This window comes from Rattus norvegicus, chromosome 6, assembly GCF_021556685.1.
Source record: "Rattus norvegicus strain SHRSP/BbbUtx chromosome 6, alternate assembly SHRSP_T2T, whole genome shotgun sequence".
Classification (NCBI taxonomy): Eukaryota; Metazoa; Chordata; class Mammalia; order Rodentia; family Muridae; genus Rattus; species Rattus norvegicus.
In genome coordinates, this window is record NC_141539.1 from 52057887 (window position 1) to 52083229 (window position 25343).

At 47.3% G+C, this 25343-nt stretch overlaps 1 long non-coding RNA gene across 3 annotated transcripts; it reads left to right on the forward strand.

Moving 5' to 3' along the window:
• Positions 1-5643: 5643 nt before the first annotated feature.
• On the forward strand, positions 5644-17726 carry LOC102555103 (uncharacterized). 3 transcript variants are annotated; one of them, XR_015622961.1, is made up of 5 exons: positions 5644-5890; positions 8257-8346; positions 10761-10870; positions 14069-14118; positions 16542-17726. It is a non-coding gene; the product is annotated as an uncharacterized LOC102555103 (long non-coding RNA). The 3 variants fall into 3 exon arrangements; XR_015622960.1 differs by having other exon boundaries at positions 5647-5890; positions 13872-14118; XR_015622962.1 differs by lacking the exon at positions 14069-14118 and having other exon boundaries at positions 5679-5890.
• Positions 17727-25343: the final 7617 nt, after the last annotated feature.

Genomic DNA, 25343 nt, shown 5'->3' on the forward strand with positions numbered 1-25343 from the left:
CCTTTTGTGTCACCCCCACCCCAGCTTGTGTGCACTGAAGCCTCTGAAAATCCCAGGGATGTGAATAGATGCTCTGGCCTCCTCTGTGCTCCCACTTGGAACAGAGCTCCCCTGTGCAGTCTGGGAATGCAGGAGCCCTGGAACTCAGTGCTGGCAGGCTTTCCAGGACTCCTCTCTAAGACAGAGTGCAAGCCCATTGCTGCTCTCCTGGTCCTTCTTTGCTTGGGGCACTCTAACGAGCTCAGCTGTCAAGTCAAATCCTCCTGTGTGGAAGCAGGGCTCTGGGGTGTCATTATGTTTTAAGCCACGGGGAGCAACTTCTTTTCTCTGCCAGGAGTGTCCCGACCACATTTGTAACCCTGGCTAAGAGGGGCCATCTCCATTGGTTTTGGGGGTGCATAAAAAGGATTCCTGAAGACCAGAGAAGACAGCTATCCATATCTTCTTTTTTATTCTAGTGCTGCCATGTGCACACTGCTGTGTGGCTTTGCCATTCTGAGTGTCCAATACATGAGGGAAGATCAGGAACCAGGCATTAAGAAAAGGCCTGTGTCCTTCAGAACACTGTTGAACTGCTTTCTGCTTAATCCCAGGCCTGGGCTCTTCCCTCCCTGAGCACCCAAGTCTGCTCTATAGCTGGATATGGAAGAGCCTCTCTATCCTACTGACTGATTCCTAGGGCTGGATGGATACTGCCTTCTAGTCCTCCATGACCCTACTGTTATGTGATGCATATCTGTGGAGCCTGTGCTTTCTATTTACCGTATTTACTTATTTATTTTCATGGGGACGAGTGAGCAGCTGCATGAGCGTACATGGACCAAGTGCATGTGTGATCAGAAGAGGACATCGAATCCTCTGGAACCAGAGTAAGAGATTCTTGTTAGCCACCATGTGGGTGCTGGGGAACAGGAACAACAGTAGGCACTCTTAATGTCTGTGGCGTTTCTCTAGCCCCCAGGCTTGTTCTTTTTGTGGGTAGATTTCCTGACACTTACCCACAGAGGTCAACAGATTTCTGCTTTAAAGCCCAAGAAGCCACACCTTTAACAATCAATCCCTGGCTTTTTAATCACTGAAAATATGAAAACCTCTGGCCCAACACCCTCCTACTTACTGTATGTGAGACCACACATGCCTTGGCTCTCCAGTACTCCCCCGACAGGGCGGTTCATATAGAGAACATGACAGTAGAGCCATAATGTCATGACAGCTCCACAACCAAGAGCAGTCTAGGAAAAAGCACCAGCGATGCGGAGCAAGGGCAAAGAGGCATGGAGACACCTGTATTGCGCTGTGGCCTTGCAGAGTGAGCAAGGAGTGAGCTGGTAGAAGTGAGGACTAGAACCCACTTTCTTGGGGAGCAATGACTTATTCAGACCTCATAACCTTAACGCCCAGTGTGAAGCAGACTGTGGAGAAGCCTCCAGAAGATTTGACATGCACATGGGGCAGGAACCGTCAACACAAGCCTCTGGACAGTTGCATGCTTCAGATAATAGGAATGAGCTGCATTAAGAATGCCGTTATTAGGGGTTGGGGATTTAGCTCAGTGGTAGAGCGCTTGCCTAGGAAGCACAAGGCCCTGGGTTCGGTCCCCAGCTCCAAAAAAAAGAACCAAAAAAAAAAAAAAAAAAGAATGCCGTTATTAGAAATCAACAATTTAGTTTAATGTCACATATTCTGTGCAGCATTGGTGTGTAGATCATGGTTATATAGCCTACTGCCTAGACACACTATCACACTGCACATTGACTGCCCCAGGAGCTGCATTTCCTCTGAACTGAATGTCTTGCTCCTTCCCCAGCCCTCCTGCAGAAACGGTACAGTCTGTGTCTCTCTCTTTTTGCTGCTTCCACTGTGACCCTCAAGTCTGGGATGGCTCTTTCTCAGAATGTGGATTGGCTCCCTGCAGATGACTCACTGTGGCATCCGGAACAGTGCAGGACATCAGAAGCACTCCCCTGCAGTGGAGCTAGGGGATGAGCAAGAGAAAGTTTGATCCTGAGTAGCCAGGCCCAAGCCCTGAGGCCTTAGACTAGGCTTCGAGAATGCAGGGCTATGGTTGGAGAGGTTTGTTGGGGGGATGGGTTCAGAGTACCAGTTCCCTGGAAGTGAGTGAGTAAGGGTTAGGTGGCTGCCAAGCACATGTGTTTCTGTTTCCAATATCTCCTTGTGAACAAAGTCTGCCAGATGACAGGTCTGGTTGGCTTGAAAGGCAGGACCTGGCATGGATTTCAGATGAATGCAGTCTTGTTCCTACTTTGGGGTACTTCTCTTGTGCCCTATTTACTAAAACACAAGAAAGCCACACTTATTCCCACTGTCCCATGGTCTCCTGCCATCACCACATGGGTCAGCGAGTCCCAGATTAGTGGCTCCAGGCTCAGTGCTTTGTGCCCACCCTATTGGCTCTTAGTCTCTCACAGGGGAGTTAGCAGACTCGAGGGACTTACCCACAAGGGCGGAGCTATAACTTAGGTCTCTAGCGGTTCTGCTGCCTGAATGCCTTTTTCATGAGGGTATGTGGGAGAGACTCAGACTCAAGCCTGAAGACCCCTTACGTTAGAAAGGAGTATGTTTGCTCAAGCCCACTGTGGAAACCACAGTCAAACTTAGGATGGAGAGGCAAGTAAGAACCCTTTTCGTTGTGGAGGGAGAAAGGCATGGGATGTCCTCCTCCTCCCCTCTGTAGTTCTGGTTTTGGTGGGACATATCAGGAACTTTAAGTGGGGTCTTGGGACACTGTCTCCGAGTGTGAAGAGAGAACTGAGACTGTATGAGAAGTGGGTGCTTCCTTGACAACCATGCAAGCAACAGCCACATGCTTACAATTTATTCTAACCGCTTTAAAATGAGCTCTGGCTGCCAGGTGTGGTGGTGGACCTGTGACCTTTTCCATTTGGGACTCTGAAGCAGGTGGCAGGCTAGCCTGTGCCATAGACTGAGACCCTTTTCGGAACAAACAAAGAAACAAACACTTTTTTTAAGTGGAAAAAAATGTTAAAGCAAAGGAACACTGGGCTTTAGTGAGTGCTGTAGGATAGACAAGAAAGGAATAACTTCAGGCCCTGTTGTCTGACATGATCACATTCTCCTGAGTACTTGTCTAATATGCAGTAGGACAGAAGGACAAGGAGTACCCTGGGACCTGCTGACTCTGTGTCTCCTGACTACAATACAGCCATTGCCCTTGCTTTGACTTGTGTGAGGGTGGCCATCTTGATGTTTGGTGAGCCCCAACCTTAGCAGTTTGGAGTCCTGTGATAATCATGTGCTGGGAGGTGACTTCAAACAGTCACATAGCCATGCTGCCCTGGTGTTCTCAGGGGATTTCCATTGGTTCCCTGTGAGCACATAGAGGACACAGCATGAGTTCTGTTGCCACAGCCAGTGAATGTTCCTACTGGCAGTGCTCCTGAATGTGGCTATCCAGGGGCCTTTCCACTACAGCTACTCAATGGTGAACAAGAAGACAGAGCTCTCAGTATCATGCTCAGTGTGGCTTCTGTGGCTTGAAGTAAACAAGTAGATGTTAGTTCACTGCTTATTTCTGTGTCGCTCTGTGTCCTCCACTAAGCATAGAGGATGCCTCGAGCACCTGAACTTGGCTGTGTTCTGGGTAGCTGTGTTCTGTGTTCTGTGGCAGGGACAGAGGAGATAGATAGATAGATAGATAGATAGATAGATAGATAGACAGACAGACAGACAGAGGATGAATGGATAGATAGACAGAGGATGGATAGATAGATAGACAGAATAGATAGATAGATAGATACATACATACATAGATACATAGATACATAGATACATAGATAGATAGATAGATGAGTAAAGTGCTTTCTCACCATGGTACAGTAGAGCCTGGCAGAACTGGAGCCTCCTAAGAGAAGCAAGGGTGCTCTAGCCTTTCCTTTTCACCGTTGTGACTTTGAAGAAATGACAGGTCTGCGTAAGGTGGTATGGCTCCACTGTCTACAGGACAAAGCAGGTGCTCCTCCAGTCATTGTGACTAGGACTGTACAGAACGTGGTGACTAATGGCCAGGGGCAGTGACAAGTGTTCCCGTTATGGTAGAGCCTGTTTACTAAAGACTTCCATTTGCATTGCATTATCGAAATTCCTGCTCCCCCTGCACAGTTGACAAACAGCTCACATTCTTAGAGTCAGGCCTCTTTGACAAAGCTTGCCGATATTTTAAAATTCAGCCTTCTTTAAGAAGTCTTGTTAAGAGTATTAGGGACATGAACTTGAAGAGTACTGGGTTCCCACCCTCTGGGAAGCGGTGAGGAGCTCTTGTCCTCAGGATGGCTTCCTGGCAAGCGTATTTTCACACAGAGAGCACCTTGCCTGGAGCAATTCTGATTTATCAGACAGTCTTGTGCTCACAGACCTCATAGACAGAAGAACGGTGTTTTTCTTTGCTCCATTTCCTCCAGTCGAGAGCAGAGCTCAGCCCATTGCTGATGCTGATAAATAGCCACTCACAAGCTCAATTAGAAGTGACTGCAAGCAGAAGCCTTCAGAGATGGAGCACAGGCTAGCGTGGAGCCTCAACCTCTGATAGTCGGATGCCTTGCTGGGTACCAGCACAGCCCATGGCTTGTGCCTTTCCTGTAGGAATCCATGCAGGGAATGAGCGTCCTCTCTCCTGACAGGTCTCTGCAGTTCATGAATCCTGGAATGAACCTCAGGCATCTCTTTCTGGGCTTCCAATTGCCCCTCGTGCACACACAGGGCTTCTACCGGAAGGGCGTGATTACTATTGGATTCTTGATTTGAATTTCCCCTCTGCAGTCTGCAGTAATCCTTGCCATCTACCCAGCAGTTACCGTGTACTAGTGTGCGCCTGACCACAGGGCTGGTAGGCAGAGGGCTTCCTTGTGCTCTAAGAAGCCTCCCAGAAGCACACGACAGGATGAGACAGAGTCCCATGACAGACAACCTTGAAAGAAGGTTATGAAAAGAGCCAAATGAAGGGTCCAATGTGCCACACAGGTGATTCCTGCATGGAAAGGGATTTAAACTTTACCAGAATGTGAGGTTTAGGCTGAATCTTAACACTGAGCCCAAAGCACTGTTTTCTTCAGAGAATTCTGATAAAAAAGAAACTTTCAGAGAACAGTGAGGATTGGAACAGAGTGTTGGCTGGCTGAAGTTACAGAGATAAGAAAGGGAGCAAAAGAAGGGTTAGAAAGACGCAAACACAGTGAGGCTCAGGTGACTGCAGGAGCAGGTGTGACCAAGGAGGATTGGGTTGCATGTTTCAAGTATTGGGGGAAGGAAATGCTACCACCTTCAGTCTCAGTTTTTGGATGCAATCTTCACGTAGGCTCTGGGTCTGGCTAGAAATACAAGAATATGCTACAGTTACATTTGCTCCAAGTGAGAGAAGAAATGGAGGGCCAAGAGAGAAGCTCACAGTGACCTGGTTGGATGCTGCATGTTCTGCAGGACAGAGAGAGGTCTGGCTTAAGTATCTGGAGGAATGTGGCTGGTGAGAGAAGGAAGGGCCTTGTGGGTGCCAAGGCGTAGGACAGAAGGTTCCTGCCAACTGTGCTCTAGGGGAAATGCTCCATCTTCCTCCCACCCTGTAAGCAAACATGCCACAGAACAAATGCTGCCTGCCTTGGCTGGGAAGGAGCCAACACGCCTTCTGTAAAGCAGCCATGGTCATCAGTGCAAGGCTGGGCAGAGCCACAGTCTCCATTGACACCAGGCCCAAGGTCATAGTGGGGTTCTGAACGATAGTATTGAGATCACCGCTACTCGTTACTGTTCCAGCGAGGGCTTTGCTAGTCTGCATTGGTGACGACTTGATGCCAGACCCAAAGATGCCACCAGCAGTCATTCTCTGAACAGAGAAGTTTGCCTCTGGAAGAGCCTATCAGTAAGTAATGTGATGAGGTGAGGCTTGATCTGGAGGTATTTGCTGTTTATTCCACCCAGACAGCCACAGAGCCAAGGACATGCTTCCACTGGCAACAGAGGAGCATGCTATTAAACAAGACTTAACAGGGAGGCCCTGCTGAGAGAATCAAATTCTCTAGAACTGGGTCAATGTCCTGAGGGCCTACTGGGTGCTGCTCAAGAGCTCCTTTCATGCTCAAGGCACCCAGCAGAGCACTGTGCTCCCATGCAGGGGACCCTGGTACCACTTATGACAAAAAAAAAAATCTCCAGAGGTCTTCCATTTCCTCATTTATTTTTGATCTAAAAAAATGAGGTGGGAAACTGGTTCATGGTGTAGCTGGCAGAAAATATGTTATCTGTCACGTTCAGATAGGCTGCCCTCCTGTTACTTAGGTTACAAGATTCTATCTCCTAAATAAGGTCAGTCCTGCAGGGGAGATTGCATGGGCAGTGCTGGTCTGCAGAGGGAGGCGAAGAGAAACCCCGGCACTATCCCTGTGCAGGAGGCTGATGAGTCACCTCGATAGAAACACAATTGCTCACTGGAACTCCCACAAATGGAGTTTGGAAAACAGATTAACTGCCTGGGTCATTGTCTGGGGCAGAGGCAGGAGCCTGCTCAGCTGCCTCCCTGGGGCTTCCTACTCTGCTCTGCCCCCGGGGGTGAAGTTGTATTCTATCTTAGGGAGAGCACTCTGGTTTTGACAGCTCTGCTGTGGGTCTGAAGGCTAACGGTAATTCCTTCCCTTCTAATGCTGAGCCTCCTCATTCTAAGTTCAGGGTCAGAATAGCAGCAATGAAGTCAGGTGGATCTGCTTCAAGTGCGTTGTCCTTTAGGCTCTCCTGGTGCAGGAGTTAAGGGCTACCCATGCACTCCTCTCTGGCCCAGACTAGCACACAGGCCCTGGATTCTGTAGTCGGTGTTTAGGCATCCAGAGACTCTCTTGGAGATCATCTTAGCTACAAGTTCTTACTTTTTCTCTTTGAAGCTGAGCTTCTAAGACGGAGCCAGGCAGGGCTTCACCTAGGCCTTCTTGGGAGCACGGTGCGGCCCTGTAGATGAATGCCATTTTAATGGTTCTGGTATTTATGCTTTTTAACTTCTTAAAAATAGCATGGCTTCTTTTTAAAAAAATTTATTTTTTTACTGAGGTGGCCTTCTCTGGATCACCCCATCCTTGGCTTCCTGCCACACCCAAGGCCCACACCTCTTTTCACTACGCAAAGGTCAGCATGAGTTTGTTTGGGCATTGTCTGTGCTGTAGTCTCTTGGCTGGCTGTGTTGTTCTGCCTACAGGGTTATCTCGAGACTCTGAGAGCAGGTCTAACCAAAGAGGATTCCACAGAACACTAGGCCAGCCTCATGACTCAAACCTCAGATCTGCCACCAACCAAGTCCTGACTCTGTGTGGGCTACCTAATTTAGTTCAGGATTCCTCCTCTGTTACAAAGGAGCCCACAATTCCTACCTGCTGTGTTGTCATGGAAACTTCTCTCCTTATTGCCTGTCAGTCACAGAGCAGGGGAGCAGGAGTCCTTCACTAGCCTTGTCTCCTCTTACTCCCATGACCGGACTGAGAAACACCCAGAGACACCACAACTTCTGTGATCATGGAAGAGAAGGATGGAGCCTACCATCTCTGCCATTCACACCCACCACCAAGACCCTTCAGTGACATCCTGCCTCAGAAGGGGCTTTCAGGTTTTTCATCTGGCTCTGAAATAGAACTGGGGTGCACAACGAGGAAGAACATGGCTGGTTATAGTTCCTGGGCATTCAGAGACAGAGGCTTTGTCAAGAAGGAAGAAGTGTCTCCTTAATATTGTAGCAAGGCTTTACAGACTACAAATAATTATGGCAATATAAATAGCCAACACAAAGTGAGTACTTACAATACACTGGACTAGATGCTTTACTAAGTGCTGTGGATGCAGTTTTTAATTCAGTCTTTGGGCATCTTTCCTCTTCTTTTCATAGACTAGAAATCCGAAGATTAAAGGAGCCCGGTGACTTGTATGATATCATATACAAAATGTCTGCAATTGAACTAAACCCAGAACCTTACTTTCTATGTTGGGGTGTCTCGTAAATGTATAGAAATGGTCTATGTTTCATAGTGTTTTTTCTATTTCATTTTATTAAATTGTAATCTTTTAATATGAAACTAGATTGCATTTTGAGTTTGTTCTCCCCTCATAGACGATCCTTCTGGTGCCATCATTGTAATGAGTTGTTCCAGGGTACATTTTTTAACATATTGAGTTCCTAGTTTTGTTAACATTCATTTCATTTCTTTCTTTCTCTGCACCGCTATTTCTCACACACTTCTTCTGTTGCATCAGGTCCACATGGAGGCCACTGTGGTCACGTGCATTGGTTGATTGTGCTTGCCTTTCTCCCTGAAGCCCATCTTTCCCAGGAGCTGCAAACAGGTATATCCTGGGGCCTGTGGGTCAGAGTGGCTGCTGACTCAGTGGGCCAGGAACTGGGATTCAACCCTGCCCTGAAATGTTCTTGTCCCTGTGATGGCAGGGAGCTCCCTAATGGTTTCCTTGTGTGTAGGAAATTGCTCCAGAGCACTTTGTAGATGTGTCTCCTAGGACAGGTTTTGTTTGGCAGTTCTCCATGGTCTGGAGCAGAGGGCTGTGTCTGCAAAGTCTGAAGCAATGCTGACTTGAGAAAGCTGCCTTGTCCCCAGAACCTGGGCAGCCCTGTGTACTTGGGACATGTCCTGACAGGTGCTTGAAATTGCCCATGAAAGTAGATGAGCTCATCTTGGCTTCTAACAATGTTGGGGTCCCCAGACTTAGTGTATACAACTGCATTACTTTGGGGCCTGAGGTCTCACTGATTGTCACCAGAAGAACTTAGCCTGTTTGGGGGGTTTCTCCTCAGATGCCTCCCACAATGTTTATCAAGCTCATTAGGAAAAAAATCCCCATCTTGCACTGCCTTCCCCCAGCAGTATACTATTTCCAATTGCCGTACCCTCCCGCTTCTCATTCTTCGGTGTGTGGGTCCCCAGGTAGAGAAAACTCAGATGAAGGAGAGCAATAAAACTATCATTTAAACATTGGACACAGCACAGGTCAGAGAAAGCCATGCAGGACCTGAAGAGAAGCAGACAAATGTGAATTAGAACGGATGCTTAGAGGATGCTGTACACAGACCTGGATGGAGATCACTCAAAATTAGGGCAGAGAAAGCATGGCTTGACAGTGGGTGGTAGGCTCAGTCCTGACTGAGGGGATACTGTAGGTGAGGTGTGAGCCAAGGAGGGAGATACAGGAAGCCTTCAGTCCTGGCCTTGGCTGCTCCTCTGTTTTAATTTGTCTGGATGTGAGAGTGGTAAGGAAGATGTTGACAACACTGACTTGGGGACCAGGTCTTTCTTCTAAGGCTCACATTTATCTCGTATACTTAATGCCTCCATAACAGGAAAGGGACACACGCAGGGGTCCCATCCCTGTCTTTAGTCCCCAGAAAGAGAACTCAGATCCTGAAGCCCAGAGTGATCTTCATGCCCTGTCCTTGAGGAGCTCCCAATGGCCTGGCCAAGGGGTCACAGATTGCTCCGCCATTCATTCCTGTGGCATTATTTGTCCCTCATAAAACTGATTGCTCACCCAGCACACATAAGACACCTTAGGACATGCAGGCATAAATAGTCCTTGGAGGGGGTGGTGTCCAATGAGGCCAGCAGAGGCCTGTCCCTCAAAAGTCATGGCAAGTGCTCAAAGGACAGGGCTAGAGAGCAAAGTCATTGAGGGAGACAGGGAAAGGGTGACCAGTGTTTCTGAAACTCAGTGGATCAGAGTGCCTGGGCCCCTGAACCTCTCTACACTTGAGTATCTACAACTTTCTCTCCTACCACTCCTCTGGCTTCCGATTTTCCTAAGGGCGTCAGGAGTCTGCTGCTCATGCCCTGCCACAAACTGAATGTCATCAAGGTTTTATCTCCCAAATCCTAAAAATTCCTTTGGGAGTCACTGGGTGAGGAACCATGGAAACAGTATGCCTCTGCTTTGGGGGAGCCATGATGTCTCTCCCCCGACAGAGCCTTCTAGCTGCTTAGCCATGTTTGCCCTCCCTCGCTTCTCATCTTCTATCTTTGCTCCTATGCTGGATGCCTCTGGAGCAACATCACTAATGAATCATTGGTACACAAGCCTTTCCTCGGGGGCAGATTCCTGAAAAATTACAATATCACACTGAGCCATAGGGACAATGCAGGGTGGATACACGCATGCATGCACGCAAGCATGAGTGAATGAATGAATGAGTGAAATGTTTATTTTTGTTAGACAGATTCCCAATGGGAGAGGAAGCAATTGCTTTCTGTTTCCTGGAACACCAGGAGGCTCATGTACCATCCTCCATGTTGACCCCAGTATGTGGGAAACAGACTCCTAAAGGCTAGTTAGTCCCCCTCTTGTTTCTACTGTGTCATAACACATACATACATGCACAAATAAACATGTACGTACGTGTATGTGTGTGTGTGTGTGCACGTGTGTACATGCCTACTCATCTGTTAATTGATCCTTTCCCAAATTGGCCTTTAGTCCTTTGATTATGTAACCTATTTCATGCTCTCTGAAGTGAAGCTCTGCATGAACTGTCCCATCAAAGCTCACAGCCGAAGAGGAAGTCAGGACAGTAAGGTGCGAGAAGAACCCCTTCCCAGCTAGATAATGGAAACCTCTGGAGTCCCTGCGAGAAGGCCACAGCCCCCCAAAGCCCTCCCTGGAGGTGAAACAGTTTTGAGCAAGAGAAGTAACAAATCTATTTTCCACTGAGCAGACGAGCTGTGTAATTGTTACAGATGATCTTTTTCCCTCTACAGGATAGGGCCTGGCTGGAAATTAAGCAGATTCCATGAGCAACCAAATCTAATGAGTCCTACAGATTGAGGCATTAGCGGCCACGTCTTGGATTGTAGCGCATGGCTCATTGGTGGGTGAACTGTGTTCTAATATTAATTATGTAATCATGGGTGGAATGTGGGGAAGTCTATAACCTCCATGTCACCATAATTGTTGCTCTTGGGTGATGAGCAGGACGCCTGCTAGGATTCGTAGGAGATAGGATGGGCTGAAGGTGCTGCAGATCCCACAATCCCCTTAACCTCAGGGGGAGGTAGTGCAAATGCAGAGCCTCTTAATGGACTGAGGGCAGCCCCCAAATCACATGTCACTGACGGATGATGAATGAGTCAGTCCTCCTGTCCCCATAGTGCTGCAAAGAGGAAGGGTGGCCTTGTGCAAACAAGGATAGATCTTTGACTGCTCGTTCCATCCATATGAGCAACTCTGCTGGAAGAGGCATTTAGAAAGCAGGTCTTAGGAGCATATAAACCAGTGGGGACAGGCGTGAGTAACAGCTTCTGGGACTTACCATGGGTTTATTAGAGCATCACAGTGACAGGTGCTCCATGGTACATGCTGCAAGGTGACTATCTTCAGGATAGGCTACGGGCTTCTGGGTTTGGCCAATGGCTCTCATTCTTGCCCACCTTTGAATTCTTGTTCCTTCCTGACTGATCTCAGCCAATTTCAGCAGATGCTTGTACTTGGTTCTCACGTTTAGATGTGTAATATGCAGCAGAACCTGTGAGAACCAGGGTCCCCAACCTCACTTCTCACTGACATCTGATGGATCTCAGGCTAAAGAAGAGTGAGAGGGAACTTGGTGGAGAAGCTTGGTCCATTTGGTGGACTTGAGGTGCTGGGGCATAGTAACCCTGCAAAGGATGAAGTCTGGGGAGGAGTGGTCAGTGAAGGAGGCAGGGGGAGCCTAAGGAAACAACGTCCAAGAGTGGATGTGTCTGCTAGGAGTGACTGAGGGCCCTATGTGTACTACTAAGATAGGTGTGATCTGAGACAACAGTAGTTATGGGACTTGTGAAAGGAGAGATTGCAGAATGGGTAGATGGTCAGTTGAGATGGTAAATGGAGCTGGGGACAGCCAGGAGGGTTCAAGAGTGAAGGGCTTCTGAACCAGGTAGAGGTGCATGTACAGAGCTGGAGTAGAAGCACTTTCAGGAAGCAGCTTGGCTAGACTGGGTGTGGATTAAACATGTTGGTGATGGGGGAGAGACCAAGGGGAGCAGCAAGAGTTGGGTGTGGGTTTCAGCTTTGGTGACTGGACCATGACAAGAGCATGACATGATCTCAGGGGAAGGTGATGCATTTGATTTGGGGACATCAACACAGTGTATAGGAGACACCCAGATAGACCTGGCTGGTAGACAATGAACTGGCCCTCAGTATTACTGGGCACTCTAGGGCCCTTCTTCAGAGCTGGGTCATTAGCCCAGCAGGAGATACATGTTATCAAGGTGAGACCTCCGTGATGTGAGGAAAAGGTAGTAGGGCCAACAACAGCTAAAGACAACTTGCAGGAGGTTCTCTTTGCATGGCTGCTGGGTTCTATCCTGCCATTTCTTTGTGCTTCAGTTGCACCACCCAACGTTATGACCCATGGGATCCTCCCACCCTGATACACTGGTACCCAGCAACCTATGTTCTATGAGAAATGGAGGTCTGTTGAGCACCTCCTACCTCCCATATACTCTCTTTCCACATCCTCTAATGTCTGTGCTACTGAGTTTTATAATCTCTAGAGCCTTTCTTTCCCCTAAACATGATGTGGAACACAGATATGTCTAAAAATAATTTCTAATAGAGCTTCTGCTTAGAATTGATTAGGCCTTGAATTCCATCCACATCATCAGAAAAATGTATTATTCTTTCTGTAAACAACACACACACACACACACACACACACACACACACACACACACACACACACCTCAGCAGACTGGGATGTTACTCAGTGTCCTCTGGAGGATATACAGAATGGACATTTATTATAAAAGGTCAAGTGTATGCTAGAAATGCTGAGAGGCTCCATTACTACTCAGTCCATGAAACTGAATGTCTTAGCAGTTCCAATCTGGTGCTAGAGGCCTGGAGGATCCTTAGAGAGCCATAGTCTGAAGAATGTGTTGGTATGTGGAAGAAACTGGGTTTTGAAGACAATAAAGAAAGGATAGCAGCCAAGTAGATGTGCTTGTAACCAAGGAATGAAGCTATACAAGCAAGCAGCATGACTTTCTCCTCAGATTTCTTTGTATCTAGGTCATCTGCCAGAAGGTTCCACTCCCTCTAGGAGAGGGTTTTCCCCCAACCAGTTCATTGTTCTTGGCAATGCCTCACAGACCCACCCATTCACCTATTTATTGGTTGATTTCAGACCCAATCAAGTTGACAACCAAGATTCACCATCAAAGTTAAACAAGGAAGCCGTTAGGGGGATCACTGCCATGAAAGTCCATTGATCCAGTTGTCACCATAGGGGGAGTCAGGAGAGTAATGTGGCTGCACAGAACCTGATGTCAACAGGATCCAATTAGGTTGCTGTGTTTCTAGGGTCACCTATATCGTGGTGACATTTCTGTGTCTTCAGTGTCATCTATGCCATGGGAACATTGGTGCCTTCAGTGCTACTAAGTCATAGGGACATCCCTGAATATCCGGGACATGAGGACATCCCTGTGTCTTCAGTATCTCACTACATTATGGGACAGCCTTATGTCTCCAGTGTCACCTGTGTCAGACAGTGTGTTCAGTATATTGTACATGCTCCTGAAGGTGTGAGTCTTTCAGGCTGGGAGTCTCCACAGTCTTGTCCTGTACACTATTCCCTGCATCCCCGCCACTTTGTAAAACAGACACAAATGTAAATGATGCTGCATATCAAACTATACTACTAGGATGCCACAGTATCTGCCGAAGGCTTGGTAACAAAGTGCCAGTGCTCACATCCACATGTGCAAACAGTGCAGACAATATGGCTTTATGGTTTTTGATTTTCAGCAGTATTTTCTGAATGACTAAGGCAACCCGATCCCTACAGTACCGGCTGACACTTACAAAGCCTTTGAATTCTGCAGCGGACTGTCATTTGGGCACATCATCCCACAGTGGCCCTGTGTGGACGGTATGGAGGAAGACTGAGATCCAGAGGCTGAGTAGCTCCCTCGAGGCTACCTATAAGCAGACGCCCACCTGAAACTTGAACTCAGACCTCTGGATTGAGTCTGGCACTTTACCCGACTCATCAGTCCTTTCCTGATGCTTTTTCTTCCAGCCAAGAGTAAAGATGGAGCTAAGACAATTAGAAGGCCCAGATGCTGCAGCGTAAGTATGTCTGAGAGTAGCAGTCACAGGCAAAGGTGGCTTTCCAAGATGTTTTCTTGGGCTTCTCTGTTTATGGGACCTCCTTTGTGAGCACCCAGCAGATGGCATTCATGCAAACTCAAACACCACAGCAAACTCCTCCTTCAGATTAATTAGTTTCCATTTATACACCTCACCTCAAAAGCTTTACAGTTCTTTGATCTTGCAGTTCTGGTCTCCAAAGCCTTCCAATCTTGTCTTTCAAGCGTCTTTGTTTTCCTGCAGTGTTTCCTAGAACAAAACCTCGAGACTCCAGACTCCAGAAAGGGCGTGTCTGCCTGCCACCAGAGCCTGTTTTTTCCCCCAACCTATGCCATGTTCTCAGAAAAAGCCCCTATGAAGCAGAGCAATATTCACTTCTCCTGGGGCATCCCTGGGCCCAGATTGCTCTGTGATACCATGCAGGCCTATTTTATGAGGGATGGAAAGCTTTTGTAGTCTACCAGAACAGTGATTACCAAGGGGCAAGGGTGGGTGGGGGGAGTCTACAAAAACAGCAGCATTAGTCACACTGCCTGGCCCTAGGCAGTGTCTCTGTAGGCAAATAGTGCTTGTCCCATCCTGACTTTATTTTATCTTTTGAATGTGTGCATCTAGACTCCTTCATGGCAGATGCATATGTGCATTGCCAGATGATGTTTGAAATCTGAGTCTTGTTTTCAAGGCTCTGGTTGTCTTGTAGGAGAGGGGAAAGGAGTGTTTCTGTTACCTGTTTTGTGGGGTTTTGTTGTTGTTGTTGTTGTTGTTTTGTTTTGTTTTGTTTTTGTTTTTGTTTGTTTTTTGGTGCAGCATGTGGAGGTTCATGATATTTTTTTAGGACAAGGCATTAATTTGAAGGGAGGAGGGGATGGCTTGACCTTGAGAGTGAACAGAATCAGATCTGGAAGAAGGATTGCCACTGGCCTGCTGTTGGAGGAAGAAAGACCCAGAGTATGATGTTGATGGGCTCTGTGCATATTAAGAACCTGGCATGGTGATGTTCAGGAGAATTTGAGGGCTGGGACCCAAGAAGAGCTAGACAGACCAATATGTTCGTATATGTTGAGTTCTATCAGGACTTCTATACTCTACGACCTCTGTATAGCATAGCTTCTAAATATCCTGGCTTGTATGAATCAATGTTTGCATGAACTATGACTTCTCTTCACTGTTGTGGTGTTTTGAATATGCTTGGCCCAGGGAGTGGCACTATTTGGAGGAGTGGCCTTGTGGGAGTAGTTGTGGCCTTCTTTGTGGACATGGGCTTTAAGATCCTTGTTCTAGCTACCTGGACGCCAGTCTTCTTCTTTTGCCTTCAAAACAAGATGTTGAATTCTCAGCTCCTCCTGAGCCATGCCTGCCTGGGTGCTGCCAGGATCCTGCCTTGATGATAATTGACCGAACTTCTAAACCTGTAGGCCAGACCCAATTAAATGTCCTTATAAAGTTGCCTTGCTTATGGTGCCTGTTTACAGCAGTAGAATTCTGACTAAGACAACTGTGATTTCCATGTACTATAACTTCTATGAACTATGACTTCTGTGCATCAATCAGGACTTCCATGTGTCAAAACTTTTATGTGTCGTGGTCTCAGTGCACCATGACGTCCACGAATTATGCATCGTGGTTTTCATATACAATGACTTCTTTACAACTTAGGGTGTCTATGCTTCATGACTTCTGTGCGCTATGACTTCTGTATAACATGACTTCATGCTGGCATGCACCATAACTTATGTCCACCATGACTTCCATACACCATGGTTTCTGTACATCATGACTGTCACACATCACTATGTTCATGAATCATGACTTCTGTTCATCACGACCTATGTGTATTATGATTTCTGTGCATCTTACTTTCTATGCACTATGTCTTCCATATACCATGAATTCTATATGTGGCTATTTTCATGACTCGTGACTTGGGTGACTGGTGACTTCTGTTCATCCTGACTACTCTTTGTGATGACATTATGATTTCTGTGCAATGCGCCATGACTTCTGAGCACCACGACTTCTGTGCTTCATGACTTGTGAATATCATGTCTTCCATGGGTCATTATTTTCATTCATTATGACTCTGTCACTCAAACTCTGGGCATCACCACAGCTATTCATTTCGACCTCGGTGTGCCATGCACACCATGCACCAAGATTTCTGTGACTCATGTCTACTGCCTCTATCCCACACATTTCTACCCCATCTGAAGCTGGTGGTGTTGGTTGCATATGAGAATAAACTCGGGGGAAAAGATACTTTTTAAAATAACAGACACTCTTTCTGTGCCCCATCTCTTTCTCATCCCCTTTCTCTCTCTCAGTGACAGCTGAGAAAAGCTTGCTTTTTGGCTTCTAACTAAAACTTAGCTCAATTAACAACAACTTTTCTTCTCTCAATACAGGGCAAATTTCTTCTGGAAACTACAGAATCCTGCCTGAATTCAAATCCCGTGATCTCTCTTTCTCTTCCACATGCCACCAGGAGATGTCCCTAAGCAAGACATCTACATTCGCACAGACCTTAGGGACTGGACCTTCATTAGTCACCACCTAAAACGCACTCGTGAATCTGCCACTAGTCCATTTGAGAATATGATGAATGGCATTGTTTTAGTGAAATAGCCACCAGATATGAGTGGTCCCTCTTCTCAGGCTTAGTCCTGATGATGGAGTGCTAATGTCATCAGTGCTTTGGTCATAACTGCTTCAGTGGTCTCCAGTGCCAAAGATGGGAGCTTCACTTGCCTCTGCCCTGGGTCAGGGTTCTGCCTGGGTTCAAAGTCTGGATTAGTGATTTTCTGGTGTCTGTCTCTCTCTCTCTCTCTCTCTCTCTCTCTCTCTCTCTCTCTCTCTCTCTCTCACACACACACACACACACACACACACACACACACACTCCCTCCATTCCCCTCCCCCCTCTCTGGTGCTCACTGTCTTGCTCTCTTGCTCTCTCGTTCTCTCCCTCTCTCCCTGTTTCTACCCCTTCCCCTCTGTCTCCTGCCTTCCCTCCCTCTACTTCTTTCTCCCCCCTCCTCTCTGTCTCTCAATTTTATTTCCTTCCCTCTCTCTCTCTTCCTATTTTCCATCTTATCCTTCCCCCTTCCTTCCTCCTCTCCCCCTCCCCTCTTCCTCTTTTCCTCCCTCCCTTCTTTCCTTCCCCACCTCGTTCATCTGTAGAACGAGGACAGCGGTAAGGTTTCAGGAAGGACACAAACATATGTGGTTTCTGCCCTCAGGAAGATACAGTCAGGAGGGAAAACCTGAGGTTCAAGTGTGATGAATGTCCTTCCTTGTCCCACCAGGAGGAGCATGGGTAAAGAAAGCTGGGTGAGTTCTACCCAAATGGGCAGGGAAGCAATCCTATGTGACTCCCCAACCAGGTCAACAAGGAGATTTAAGGGGCAGGACCAAGGTATTGGATAACCTGGTTGTTAATCTCATCAACTTGACTATATTTAAAAATCACCATGGAAACATACCCCTGGGGATGTCTGAGGGAGTTCTATGACTAGATTAACGGAAATTGGAATATCTACTTTAAATGTGACCAGCTCCCAGACCAAATTAAAAGGAGGAAAGAAGTGAAATGCAAGTGTCCCTCCACCATCCTTATTTCCTGTCCACAGACATGACTCTGTTCCCTCACTAAACATTCCTTACACGATGGGCTGTACCCTTAAACCCTTCTCTCCCTGAGTTGCCTTTGTCACATATTTTGTCATAGCAATAAGAAAAGAATGAATACAGGTAGAACCAGTTGCCAACATCCATCCATCTTCTCCATTTCATCCAATTCCATTTTCCCTAACCTGTCTGCCTCTACTTCCCCAGCCCATCCGGAGCCTGGGCCAAGCCACTGGGGGAAGAGCACAGCCTAGCATCCTTTCCATTCATTTTCCCAATCATGCAGATTCTGTTTATGTGGTTTGAACTTCATCATGGGAAATCAGTTTGCATGTGGTGACTTTGGCTTTGGGGAAAGATTTTCTGTGGTGTGGCCATGTGTCTGGGAATAGAAGAGGCTTCTTATTGCCCTGGGTACTATGTAGCCATCTGGAACCATTCAGCATAGCTAATGAAGGGTTCCACTTATGGCCCACTAGCAGGAGAGTTCTAAGATACACCTTGTGACCAAAGACAAGAAATCTCCTGTGGGGACAGAGGTTTGTTATTAATCTAAGGATTCTGAGTTAGCCACCGAGCCATTGTGAGTTGAGGAAGGTGGGCTGAGTCCAACAGGATAGTGTGTCTTGTGAGCCTCTACTACAGACTGCTGGGTACAGCAGATGAAGGCTGTCATGGATGAGGCAGGAAATCTAGGGTTCTTGAGGCTGGATAGCTAGGGCTTGGAACTGAGCCCCATACATGTGGAAGTGCAATTCTCAGCAGACCCTATAGGATGTTAGCTGAGTGTCCAGAAATTTGCTGGATTGGGATAATCTTGGAGTTTGTGTGATTCATAAGACCTAGACCCTCAATACTGTCCTTGTTTTAGACATTGGTTGTAAAGTCAACTGGCTCAGGGTATGTGGTTTGCCACAGATGCCTTTGGGTCTGATAATCTGCTCGAACAACTTAAAAACATATATAGAAATGTTGTGCTTCTGATTTACTGTACTGTGAAGAATATATAAATAAATAGCTGAGTAGAGAGATACGTGGAACAAGGTCTAAGCAGGAGACAGAGCTCCCACTGTTTGTGGTCACATCTCTCTCCGGGTCCTTGGATATATTCTCCACCTAGAAGCTTTCCAGATGTCATTGTTGCAGGCTGTTCATAGGAGGTTGCATTTCTTAGGCGTGGTTGGTTAATCCTTGGCTTTGCATCTTGCAGCAGGTACAGAAAATGTCACTGGTCATTACAGTGGATTCTGTTCTTCATTTCTCCAAGGAGGGTGAAAGAAGGAAGTTGAAGGTCCAAACCTCTGATCATAGACTAGCCTTTTCCATCTGCAGGTCCTTGAAACTTCTCCCCAGTCTTTCCTCACTCTGTCATGTCATTAGCATAAACACGTGTAGAGAGGGGCAAACAATGAGTAATGGAGGGTACTCCCATTACCCTGACATTCCAAGAGCATAGGAGGTGTGTGTGTGTGTGTGTGTGTGTGTGTGTGTGTGTGAGAGAGAGAGAGAGAGAGAGAGAGAGAGAGAGAGAGAGAGAGAGAGAGCAATCCTGCATTTACTACAATGGGATGGCAAGGTTAAAAGAGACAGAGACTGCTGACCCAATTTCTGACGCAGAACCCTGGCCAAATTATGTGTTTGGCTGGAGGCAGAAAATAAAGTTCAGAAAATACCTGAGCCAACTGATGGGGGATTAAAAGCACCACCACGGATAAAAAAGCTCGATGTCTATTTTGCACAATCAAGAAATGGTCATCTCAAAGCTTAGCCCTCACCACAGGAGGATCAACGGCTTATGATTCTTTTTCATTTTGATGCGAGGATAGCCATGAGCCAATTTTCCTGGATTAGAATGAAGATGGGCATCAAGGAGAAGCTGCTTGAACACCTCCCGGGAGATTGGAGGAGGATGGCAGATGCAGGCCCAGGCAGTTGCAACTTCCCACTGCAGCAGGCTTTCCCAGAACTTGAGGAGCAGGGCCTGGCAAAGCGATGCAGCTGGGCTTCAGTATCCAGAAGTGTTGACTCGGTCTCACTAGGCCTGCATTTCTTTGGTTCTCAGCTGATTCTCGTGCCTAAAGTAGTTGCTGAGGTTTGGCAGGCAACCAAATGGGGGCAGCTATTAGGGAAACCAGAGAGAGCTCTTGGTGAAGTGCTTGCCCTGAAAGCACAAGAGCCCCTTGATTCCTAGAGTCATCTAAGAATAAAACAAAGACAAAAACGCATGCAGCTGACTTCTGACTTCTACATCATAGGCACTTGTGTGCACACATATGTGCTCATACATGGGCACCAACACACAAACAAACACATACATGTGCATATACACATAAGTACCTCCCTCAAGAATGGTTCTCCTCCAAGTGCTCTGGGTTCCATTTTTCCTGGAACTCTGCTTGATTGGAAGATGTGAGGCTCCAGAGTTCACCTTGTCACTTGCAGCTGACTCAAGAAGGTTTCCACAGGCAAGGAGCAGAAGAGAAGAGACCCTCTGTGTTTTGGGTGGCATTTGGTGAGACTTGTTTTGTTTATTGCAGAGGGAACCTCTCTTATGCTGTCCCAGGATTTGTGGAATGAGGAGATGGCTACCTCTAAGCAGCTCTCAGATAGGGAAGGTGAAAGACCCGCCTCTTCTAGAGTCTAGTGAATGGAGTGTCATGGTACTGGTTAGGCAAGGGTTTACATATGAGGAAGCTGAGGATCACCATGTCTACATCCTGGTAGCCATGTCTCCTGATGGTCTTCCCCTTTGTGGTTAAACATCCTTGAGGTTGCTACTTGGCAGTTCCACTCTATCAGAAGCCAAGGTCACCAGGGCACTTTCCCACATGTGTGCCAACAAAGGGTCTGACTCCTCAGAGGTCTGATGTCATTATGATACCTCATGCTTTGTGGTTTTGATACCCCATCTTTTGTGGGGATCAATGTAAAGAAATATTTTAAAAAGGAGATCTAGTCTACCATGATTTGGGAGCAAAAAAGGTTACCTTACAACATGAACACACTGCCCATCTCTGAGATATTTATAAAACCTTTAGAATCCACAATTCAAAACCAACCTCACTGCTTCCTGCTTTAGGCAGCCCACCTAATCTCTCTTTGGAGTGTTTTCTTTGTTAAATAGATTTCTGTTTAAACTGCATAAGCCACTTCACTAAATATTTTCTTTCAAAAAGACAAGGATTGAGAGATCCTCATAACAGGGAAGGTCTCCAGATGACGGTTGGGATCACAGGGTGTCCTGCGTGACTCCACAGCGAAAGTGATTCTCAGAGGAGCCAAGGGACTTGCTTTCTAGGACTCCATCCAATCCAGCTGATCTATGTATATAAACACTGAGCAGAAGATAGAGATGGGAAGCTCCCATTGTTCAGAAGCAAGAGGATATTTCAGACAGTCTGTATTTTAAGCTGCTCTCCACTCGTGAGAGACGGAAGTATATTATGTGTGCATGAAGTTATATTGATTCCCTAGTAATTTTCTAGTGTTAGATAAACCCCACTGTGCACATCACAGGAAACAGTGACTGGAACAGGGGTAGGGGGTCCAAATCCACTCTGGTCAAGCTTCTAACAGACACATAGTTGCACTAGCTCAGACCAATTATAGGCTTTTGCAAGACAGATTTTCTCCCTAATAAAGCCAAAATGCTAATTTGGTCTCACCTGTAGTTACCTATAAAATCCCCCTATTCTGAACTTACTTAAAGTTATCATCAGATTTAAGATAAGCAAATGTTACCTTCTCTCTATAAAAATAAGACCAAGTATTCACAGGGCAATTTGGTTAAAATGGCAATTCCTTTCTGGATAGAACTTGTGTGATACATGATGGATCTGATTTTTTGGGGTGGGTGGGTAGGGACGTCACAGTGGACTTGTCAAATTGTCTTTGCCTTTAAGGCAGCCAGAGTGTGAAAAAGTATTGTTTGAATGACAGTAAGTGTGGGGCGTGCCACATTTCTCCATAAGCAAATGGGAATGTGGGCCTGCTCTAGCCATGAGAACAGGGCTGTGAGCTGGATAGACCTGACCCTGTTCATCTCCATTGTGAGATGGGAGTTTCCGTTGTCTGTGGGAGAATGTCAAAGGAGTTTCCACAATGAAGGCAACAGAAGATAGGCAGGTTCTAAAGTGGCCAGCCCCTAGAGTAGCTTCTTCCGGTCCAGGCTGAACTCTGTTCCCCTCTGACTAGATCCTAGGCCTGACTTCAAAGATCTGCACTGAGGCTCAGGTGGTGGCAATGGCTTTGTCAGTGCAATGCAGTAATGCCCCTCCCAGCCCCCATCTCCAGTTCTGCCCAGTTTGAGCTCTGATTAATGAGGGCTGTTAATTGCAGCACTCTTCCCGGCTACGGACATGGCTGGAAGCCAATCTTGGAAGACAGTATTCATCCTCTTGGAGCTGGTGAAGAAAGCCGTATTGATGGGAGAAGCTGGGCTGGAGGAGGAGGAGGAGGAGGCCCCCTTTCTCTTCCTTTGTTTCCTGACCATCCCTTGTCCCTCCCTACTTCGCTTCTTGACCTAGCACAACCTCTCTACTACTGTTTCTACCCCCTGCCTATGGCTGTGAGGACAGACGATGGACCACTGCATCATGTCAAACTGGGAAGTCCTTTGGGAGAGGGAGACAGAGAAGGTGGGAGGACATGTAAGGAGGAGAAGATGGAGGTGGGGGAAGAAGGATATAATGAAGGGGAGGTAAGAAGACAGGGGTAGAGTGGAAGGAGCTTGTGTGGGGAGGAAGATCCTCAATTGGAAGGTTACGTGAGCAGGGATTGGAGCCTAGAAGAGGCTTTCCCTTTCCCACCTTCATTTCCTCTCCCCCCTCTTTTCATCTTTCCTTCTTCCTTTCTCCCTGTTTCTCCTTTCGTTCTCTTCTCTCTCTCATTCTCTCCCTCCCTTCTTCTCACATTTCTCCTTCATCCCTTCCTTTCCCCATCCCAGCGTCTTCCTCAGCCCACCCCTCTGTCTGTCCTTATTTTTAGAGAGGATCTGAGCTCCAAAGATCACTTTGAGCTCTTTCAGGTGAGATTTTTTTCCAGCACAGACCCAGACCCTGCTTCTTGTTTTTGTCTGGCTGGGGTCAGAGACAAGTGAGACTCTGGCAATCACAGGCAGGCATAGACACTCCCTGCTCTTTGAGTGCCTCCAGACAAGAGGGTCTCCAACCCCCCCAGGCATGCTGTGCTGACAGCGAAATCTCTGAAGTGAGGCCATGCTTGTCTTGTCTGTCACGCCGACGTCGGAACATGCTGTGTGAGCCTGGAGATGTCTCCGTCTCTCTCCTCCTAGCTCACTGGTCTCTTATTGGCACAGGTGCTCAGACACCTGCTCTTCTTAGGGTGACGGCAGTGAGCCCAGGTGACAGGGTGTCTGGATCATGTCCCCATTTCAAAGCCTTCACCCTGTTTCTGGGTAGAGCTGTCTACCTACCTGGGTCGCCCCTGGAGATAATTCTGGTGTGTGGGATCAGTCTGGAAGAAGTATAGGGCTTTCTTGCTCCTGGGTTTTGTTAGACTTGTTCCTTTGTCAGCACATGTTGGGGATCCTTAATCCTATCCACAGTCCCCTGGGTTCCTCGATCCAGTAAAAGTAGCTTGCACTAATGCCCTGGGCTCAAGCTTTAGGAGTGAAGTTGACTGTAGATGGACATATGTACCCCCCAGGATCTTTGATTTTTGTTGTTAGACTCTTGTGAGAGATCCCTGGCGTGGGACACTGGAGACCCTAGATGGCCAGACTGTGACTGCCAAGGTTCTGGTGAAGCCAGCTTTGACCACGTGGAGCCTCAGCTTCCCTATGTTTAATGTGGGGCACCATCATGAATGGACCGGATGAGCTGGTGGACGGATTCTTGGATCCTCTTCATAACAGGCAGGTGAAATATCATTGTATCCCCCCAGCTGGTGGAGGGGGTGGAATGGGGCTATATTGGGTGCTGGACTAAGCAAGTGGTCACAGAGACCTGGGCGGACCTAGATGTCTCTAGGGGTTGGAGATCCCCACCTCTCCTATTAGAAACAAGCTTGGCTCCCCGGGAGGTATCTCTAGTTTGCTTCCAAAGGTTTGCTCATGGGCCACTTCCTGTACAATGGACTAATGTAAATGGACTCTGCAGAGGTGACTGTGGGTCCCCAGGCCTCAGAGCTCCCTGGAGCATCTGTGAGGCAATGGAGTTGGTGTTACCAGCTGTCCTGGTTTGCTTTCAACTGCTATGGTAAACAGCACGACTAAGGAGGAAAAGGTTTATTTCAGCTTAAAGCTTACAGTCCGTCATGAAGGAAAGTTAGGGCAAGAACTCAAGGCAGGAACTGGAAAGCAAGAACAAAGACAGAAACCATGGATGAGTGTGCTACTGCTTACTGGTTTAATCCTCCAGACTCAATTAGTTGGCTTTCTTACCCAAAACCATCTGCCTGGGGATAACACCTCGACAGCAGGCTGAGCCCTTCAGAGTAATCATTAGTCGAGAAGACAGCCCACAAGCACACCCATAAGCCAATCAGATTGGAGGTAAATCCGTAACTGGTGTTCCTCTTCCCAGATGAATCCAGCTTGTGTCAAATTGGCAAATGCTACCCAGAACAGCACCCTAATCCTGCAGAGTTGGGTTGCTTATTCTCAGCCGCATCCCTGAGCATCCCTGCTTTTATTTCTTATCATTGCCTGATTCTATGTTCAAAATGCCTCCAAAGTGCCAACCTGGGACTGTGCAGGTGCCACAAACTCCTCATAGTTTGATCTCTGTGCCTATCAATTTTTGCAGTGCTGGAATGGGAGCCAAGTCGAGAACACATTAGTCTAGCATTCTACCTGAGCACTGAGCTAGACCCATAGCACTTACCATTTTTATTTAAGGGAAGGATTCTTGGAACAGTAGAATAGAAATCTCTACTGGTACTCCCACCACATGCATGGTGTCTTCTCCTATGACTTTTGCCCATTTTATGTGAAACAAAGACCACAGCCTAGGCTTTATTCAGGAAGGAAAGCAGAAACCAAAAGCCTTCCCCAGGATGGAGAATTCTCAGGAGGAAGAGCACACAGGTGTGGGTCCAGCCCATCAGGGAGTAGGTTTGTTCACATACAGAGTTGGCCGGAACCAGCCACCCACTGCTCTTGGCTTTCAAAGGGAACAGTGTGTGCCTGGCATCCAGATGCCCCCTGTGAACAGCGAAGAGGCACTGATGGATGGCTGTGCCACAATGAGAAATGGATCAATGTATCATCTCACCCAGTATTGGCATTCTCACTGAGAAAGGAGGCACAGCAGAGGTCTTACGCATGGATTCCAGCTTTGCCTGTTGGGAGGACCTTCCCTCATAGATAATAGGATTGCAGCCTCACCTCTCTTGGAGTCCCTTCCTATCATAGCATGTGGATGGGGGTGGTGTGGGCATCTTCCCCAGAAGGCCTCAGTTGAGATCAAAGAGACCTTGCGTATCCATTTGAGCCTACTGCTGTGGCAACGACTTGCTGGGATTCACGTAGTAATGTGTGAGGCTCTGACAGCACTGAGATCTGCCTTTATAGTCTTTAGGTTTGTTTTCCTGAATGAATAGGTTGACCAGTGCCCAAA